Source organism: Trachurus japonicus, chromosome 9, assembly GCF_045865225.1.
Source record: "Trachurus japonicus isolate A0001 chromosome 9, Traja_1.0".
Classification (NCBI taxonomy): domain Eukaryota; kingdom Metazoa; phylum Chordata; class Actinopteri; order Carangiformes; family Carangidae; genus Trachurus; species Trachurus japonicus.
In genome coordinates this window covers 510,301-517,347 of record NC_140915.1, presented here as the reverse complement: position 1 = coordinate 517,347, position 7,047 = coordinate 510,301, and the positions used below count along the sequence as shown (strand labels likewise).

Genomic DNA, 7,047 nt, shown 5'->3' with positions numbered 1-7,047 from the left:
TGTGAAAGTGAGTTAGTGAAACCTTAATCAATTATTCAAGTGTAGTACGGTTGTGAATAGATGAAGTGCAAAATGACTTGTAGAGAAGAGTATAGTGTGTCAGCTTAAACAGTGAAACATGTTGGTTGCATAGATTTAGGAGAATATAGTTGAGGACTATCAACAAGAATAAGAATGTTATTATACGGTACTTGCCTGTACATATTTAGAGCACAAAGAATAATGCCATGATGGCATAACTCTTATATGATACACACCTGTTCATCAAGGCAAATTGAATTATCATTTCATGACCGGAGTCAACAACATTTTGCTGTCAAGGTAACGTATCGTGAGAGTGGGTAAGTGCTGTTCCAGTCATGTTTACAGCATCTGGACCCTCACAGACTCTCACACTCTGTCACTTAGAGCTGACGTCACTTTAGTCAGTGAGTGTTCAGGGCTTGAGTCTTTAGGGGGCGGATTGGAACTGGGCCTATAGTGTGGGTCAGCTGATGTGTGGATATACATACATATTTAGAGCACAAAGAATAATGCCATGATGGCATAACTCTTATATGATACACACCTGCTCATCAAGGCTGGAGCTATTCCCCTAGTCCTCCTCGTTGTCCTCGCCTTTGCTGCATTCAGCTGAGACCGACCACAGATGCCCTTTCCTGGTGCATACAAAGACAAAAAGTTTCTAATGTTATTTTAAAAATAAACTTTCAAGTAGTACAAGAAGTTCAATGAGAATCTATGTGGAAAATACACAAAAGCACTTACTGTACATGCTTGGCCCTCATTTGGAAGTCATCATCATTGCAGAGAAGCACCCGTCAAAGTAGCCCCCTTCCTCAGAGCTGGAGAAAATAAAAAATAAAAACAGTACATTGGTCACACCATGTCCATTTATGTCCATCTCAGTTGAATGAACCCAAACATGTTGCAAAAATGTTGCATTTTGTCATTATCGTGTGTCTCCTGCGCCCACTCCCCATTTAACTAACTATTGCAAGCCAAATTAGTTTTGGCTCACTGAAAGATGACGGCAAAAATGGACGCATCTGTCCTTTTGGTTGTTTAACACGGCTGAAAATCATCATCTATTAATGGAGTTTCCGCTCCTGCCCGCTCCCGTTGATTTTTATTCCCGTCCCGTCCCAATCACAGGATTAATAAAACTTTGACTCCCATCCCGCGGGAATCACGTGACCCGTGGGAATTTCCAACAAGTGTCATCCTCTATTCTGCGCACAGCTTGTCCACCTTGAAAGAGCTTATCACCCACTCCATAAAACTCTGGTAAAACGGTGTTCAAACACACTTTGCCAGTCTGTTGACAGAATAATTGAAAATACACTTATATGTAGAATTAAAGGTGGCAATTGTAAATATTGCAGAAGCCAGCCCACCCTGGCATACTCCATTTTCTGCCAGCATCCATATGAAGTTTAGGCGAGAGTTCTCAGGTGGTGTTATGTTGCGTGTGTTGGAAATATGATTGGTAAGAGCACCGGTGTGATGCTGCACTGAGCTAATTTAAGGTGGTACTGTGGCTTAAATCAGGCCCTGTGAAAATCACATTCTAAATGAAGTATTATGGTGATGTTGAGGTGTGCAGGCCTACGACTACAACTACTACAGACTTCAGAAAGCTTCTTGGACTGGTACATCCGCATAGAAATCCTAACATGATGTTTTTCTACCAAAATAAGAATAATGATGCACAAATTATCATGATCACATACCAAATCCTGGCTCTTGTTCATCAAGCATCTCCACACCGGTCTCCTCAAGGACACAGAGATGATCATCACGTTTTCTCCATCGTGGCAGGTCTGATGCCTTTGTCCTCTTTTTTGACCTAAAAAAAACACACAATATAATCAAAGTAATGCAGTTAACCACACAGAATTCCTGCACAAATGCATCATAATATCTGATCCCCATGCATGGAATAAGATATTTAAATTACCTTTGTGTCAGGCTCTTCGTTTTACTGAGCATCTCATTGAACTCAGCTTCAGCTGTAGCCATTGTAGGTATTATCTGTTACCTGTAAAACAGTGAGAAAAGTACAGTGAGGGCTGGCATGTAGCATTAATGTTAGCCTAGCTATGTTAACGTTAGCCTAATCATTAAAATCTACATCAAACAGTGCAGCTAGTAAAGTCAGCCAGTTTAACAACTTTGATCAACCACATCTGTCAAACTTTGTTTGTGGTTGACGACACTGGCTGTTTTTGGAGGTAAAATAGCTTTAACTGTTAATTATTTAATCACAATTTTCCATGTTGTTTGTTTACGTTACCTGAACGGGGGCTGCCTGTCGGTGAGACGATGACGGACTTGCCGGAAGCTACGTCAGTCACAATGAAATCAGCTGATCGTTCACTGTAACCATAGCAACGCTGGAAATCTGAGCAATTTCCGTAATAACTAACAAACGAAATACACATTAACTGAATAAATATAACGTTAATGATTAAAATAATGCACCAAACGTTGGCCTACACAATAATGAAAAAAAAAAATACATTCATAAAATAGCGTTTAAAACAACCACGACAGCAACTACAAGCTGAAAAAATCTTCGTCAAAACGAAAAAAGTATAAGCCCATAGCTCGTCTGCCTTGAATGGTTACAAAGTTATAGCTAAAAAAACGATTTTTTTTTTTTCTCTTCTGAATATCCATTTCATTCGCACTTCCGGGAACCTCCAGCACCAGCAGCATGACGTCTTCAGAGCTGATAATGCGTGTGTCCATCACGAAAAGGATCCTCATTGACTTTCTGTGAGCCCTGTTTGCGTGGTGCCCACACGCAATTCTTACACAATGCGTGCCAGGAGCACGCAATGCGTTATTAAGAAGTCGTGCTCATTTCACGCATTTCTGTGAGATCAGGTTGGAATGGCAGGGAACGTTGAGAGCACACTCGTTGAAAAAATCAGGACGCGCCCGTTTTCAATCCAGCTGGATGAAACTACCACTGTGGCAGAGGAAGCAATTCTCATTGTGTATGTACAGTACATTGAGGAAACTGAGCTTAAACAAGACATTCTTATGTCTGTTAATCTCACAGCCACCACAAGAGGAGAGGATATTTTCGGTGTAGTCGACACGTACTTCACAAGGCACAATATTCCCTATGAAAATATAGTTGCATGCTGCACAGATGGAGCCGCCGCAATGATGGGGAAAAATAAGGGCTTCAACAGCCGTTTGAAGGAGAAGGCACCGCACTGTTTAGTGTTTCACTGCATGATACACAGACACGCACTGGCAGCCAAACACCTTTGTGAAGACCTGGACGTAACCTTAAAGACTGTGGTCGAAATAGTCAACTTTATTAAAGCTCGCCCGGTCAACAAAAGGATCTTTGCACAGCTGTGTGAGGATGAGGCGCACCAGACACTTCTCCTCCACACCGAAGTGCGCTGGCTTTCCCGCGGCAGAGTGTTGGTGCGTTTCATGGAGCTTAAAAACCAAATAAGGGAATTCTTAGCCGTTCATAACCAGAAACTATCCGACGAAATGACCGACGAGTTTCTCATTAAGACTTCATATCTTGCGGAGATATTCAGTCTGTACAACGAGGCAAACAAACGCATGCAGGGCGCGGATGCCAACGTAATGGAGTGCAAAGAGGCAGTGGATGCGTTTGTGCGCAAAGTGGAGTACAGGAAGAATAAATTGGGAAAGGGGGACCTGCAACAGTTTCCTTTGCTACAACAACAGTCAGGGGGGAAGTTATCTGATGCTTTGGCCAGACAATTCACCCGCCACATGGAGCAGCTTCAAGAGGATATGCACTCGCGTTTTTCGGATATTAATGAACATGTCTCAAAAGACGCATGGGTGATGGACCCATTTCTCGCTAAAGAAGAAGATGTGGAGCACCTCCAGGCTGAGGATGAGCTCATGGATATAAAGTCCAACTCTCTCTGCAAGCGATTCTATGATGAGCATGGATACAAGCGGTTTTGGCTTGTGAAAGGACCAGGAGTCGCTCCCAGGCTTGCTCATCATGCGACCACCAGATTCATCTTGCCATTTGCCACAACATACCTGTCAGAGACTGCTTTCAGCGCTCTGGTCACCATCAAAACAAAGGCACGCAACAGACTTGATGTGCACAGTGACTTTCGTTTGGCTGTTACCAAAGTCACACCAGACATCCCATCACTGGCTCAAGAAATACAGTGTCAGAGCTCTCATTAAAAGCTTGGCTGCCTGGTATGTATGAAAGTGAAATGAAAAGAAGATCATAATACAACGAAAAATGTGTTCCTAGTACAAGTTCTGAAGTTTATGTGGTCATTTTACACATGTTTTTCCTCATTGCTCCATGCTGTTGCTGTTTTTTTATTTAAGCAGGTAATATATTGAAATATAGGGCCTAATAAAGAAAATTGTGTTTTTAAAATTAGGCCTAAGTTCTGAAGAAATATAGACAGGTTATCCTCATTGTTTCATGCTCTTGCTGTTTTTTTATTTAAGCAGGTAATATATTGAAATATAGGGCCTAATAAAGAAAATTGTGTTTTTAAAATTAGGCCTAAGTTCTGAAGAAATATAGACAGGTTATCCTCATTGTTTCATGCTGTTATGAAATTACTGAAATGTAATAAAGTATTTAATGTAAAAGAAGATATGATGTTCCTTATTTTATTTTTCATCGGGGGGGGGGGGGGTCACCAAAATTTACAATAGTAAAAATATGGGTCCCTTAAGAAAAAGGTTGGGAACCACTGCACTACAGGTTGCCCTGAACGCACCATAACAGCTTGTCAGCCGATGGAGATAGCAGCCCCCGCCCTCGTCATGGATCTATTGGTCCTCGTCCCTACGTCACCAGCGGTGGGCGGAGACAGCGACGCACGGCACGTAGCCCCGAACGAGGATGTGACGCAATGACGTCGCGTTCTCATGCTGCGTTCGAGATGACTCGGAATTTAGAAAGTCCCAAAACTCCGATATCCGACTTCAAAGCGTTGAAAGAGACGCACCACGCCAGAATAACAAAAAAAAAGACGTTAAAGTAGGCTACATGAAATAAAAATAAATAATAATAATAATAGAAGAATAAATAACCAAAACCATTTACTACCTACACCGAGACAAACTTTCAAATTCATATTCAAAGTGTTTCACGCAGCTAAGTTGCCTCGTATGTGAACACCTGCAGTCCCTCCACTCTTTTCCGTGTTTTCCCCGTGGATGGTTTAATAGGAACTTTTTTTAATGCAATGAAAATGATTTGATTTTGCCCACAACATGCTTTCAGACAAAAGCAGGGCACAAAAAACAGCAGTGAACAATGAGTCTGTACTTCACAGTTCTTCTACTGTGTAATATTTTAAAGTGGGAGAACCAGTCTCTCCACTCAGATCATGTGACCTCCTCCCCTCCCCCCACTGCCTGTTCAAAGTTGACTTTCACGTTTGAGCCAGCGTCTTTCGTGGCAGTTCTTTTTCACCTGTTAAGGTAAGGTAAAAGTTAAAATGTTTGATCGCTGATCAATATGGGCTGTAACTGCCTATCACTAATTACAGACTGTTAGATGGTGTTTTCTCCATAACTTCCAGTGTTTTAAAGTTCTTGTGTGAATGCGTATGTAGTAGGCTGTGTCTCCCAATATGTGTCCCCTGTGTTCCTTGTTTTTATCATGTAAAGCACTTTGAGCTGTCGTGGGCATGAAAAGTGCCATACAAATAAAGCCTGATTGATTGATTGATCATCGATCAATACTGCGTATCACTAATCAATACCAATACTGCCTATCACAGATCAATACTGAACACCTTATGTTGTTATCAGGGTTTTCCTGAGACTTTACTGATGATTGATTTTCCAGTGTTGATCAATGTTCAGCAACAGGTTCTTCACAGTAACTGAGTACATTTAGTGCAGTACAGTTGTGAGGTATTTGTACTTTCCTTGAGTATTTCCTTGTTGAGCTACTTCCTGCTTGTACTGCAGCTCATGTACCTGACAGGTGAAGCTACTGGTCACTTTCCAGCTGCAGGTTGTAGATTAAAAACACTGTCTTTGTGTCCCCACCATTCATGTCTGTGATTACACACAGCAAACACTCTGGGTTATTGATTATTGGACACAAATCATCAATATTGTTCTGAAGAATTTTTTTTAGAGCTGCAACAGTTTTACATTTTTCAAGCAGAAATGTTCAGTTTTTAGCCTCAAACACTGAAGAATTCCTTGTTTTCTTTGACTGTAAACTGAATGTTTTTGTCTCTTTGATTGTTGCTGTGGACAAAACAAGACGTGGCCTCAGACTGAGACCAACTTTGTTTCCTGAAATTTGATGGAGCAGATGATGAATGGATTGACAGAGACAATAAGTGAAGAGTCTTGTTCTCTCTCTGAATTTCCAGTGAGTGAAATGACTGAATGTTGTGATAATGAAGCTGTGAGGTGAAATAAGTTTACTACCTACACCGGGACAAACTGTGCATTCAAAGTGCTTCACGTAGCTAAGGTGCCTAACGTGTGAACACCTACAGCCCCTTACTCTTTTTCCTGTTTTCTCCGTGGATGGTTTAATAGGAACTCTTTTTTAAAATGCAATGAAATGTATTTTATTTTGGCCACAACATGCTTTTAGACAAAAACAGGGCACAAAACAAAACAGCAGTGACCTTGTGCAATATAATCATACTAAAACCATGAGGCAGCTCATTACTGCTGCTTAGTGCCTACCCTCTACAATGCAGCCGTCTGGTCCAACGTAGAAACATGAGTCACAGTTCTTCTACTGTGTAATGTTTTAAATATTTAGGGTTCAGTGGGAGAAATAAACTGCAGCAAAAACACCAGTCTCTCCACTCAGATCTGCAGCTTCATGACGCCATCTAGTGGACTGATAGTAGAAGTACAGCAGCTGATGGCAGCTTCCTCTTCCTCACTGCTGTGTGACTGCATTCAGCTGACACTGATATGAAGCAGAGGAGAAGAGCCAATCAGTGGAGGAGCAGCTGGAGACATGATGGACATGTGAGCTGCTGTGCACATGAATGATGTGTGTTTCCTCTGCAG

General features: G+C 41.6%; 1 long non-coding RNA gene across 1 annotated transcript; it reads right to left on the bottom strand.

The window, feature by feature from the left end:
- Positions 1-682: 682 nt before the first annotated feature.
- On the bottom strand, positions 683-2,339 carry LOC146980437 (uncharacterized). The gene is made up of 4 exons (XR_015036623.1): positions 2,297-2,339; positions 1,961-2,041; positions 1,734-1,849; positions 683-845 (listed from the first exon to the last, which is right to left on the bottom strand). It is a non-coding gene; the product is annotated as an uncharacterized LOC146980437 (long non-coding RNA).
- Between the last annotated feature and the right edge of the window lie 4,708 nt (positions 2,340-7,047).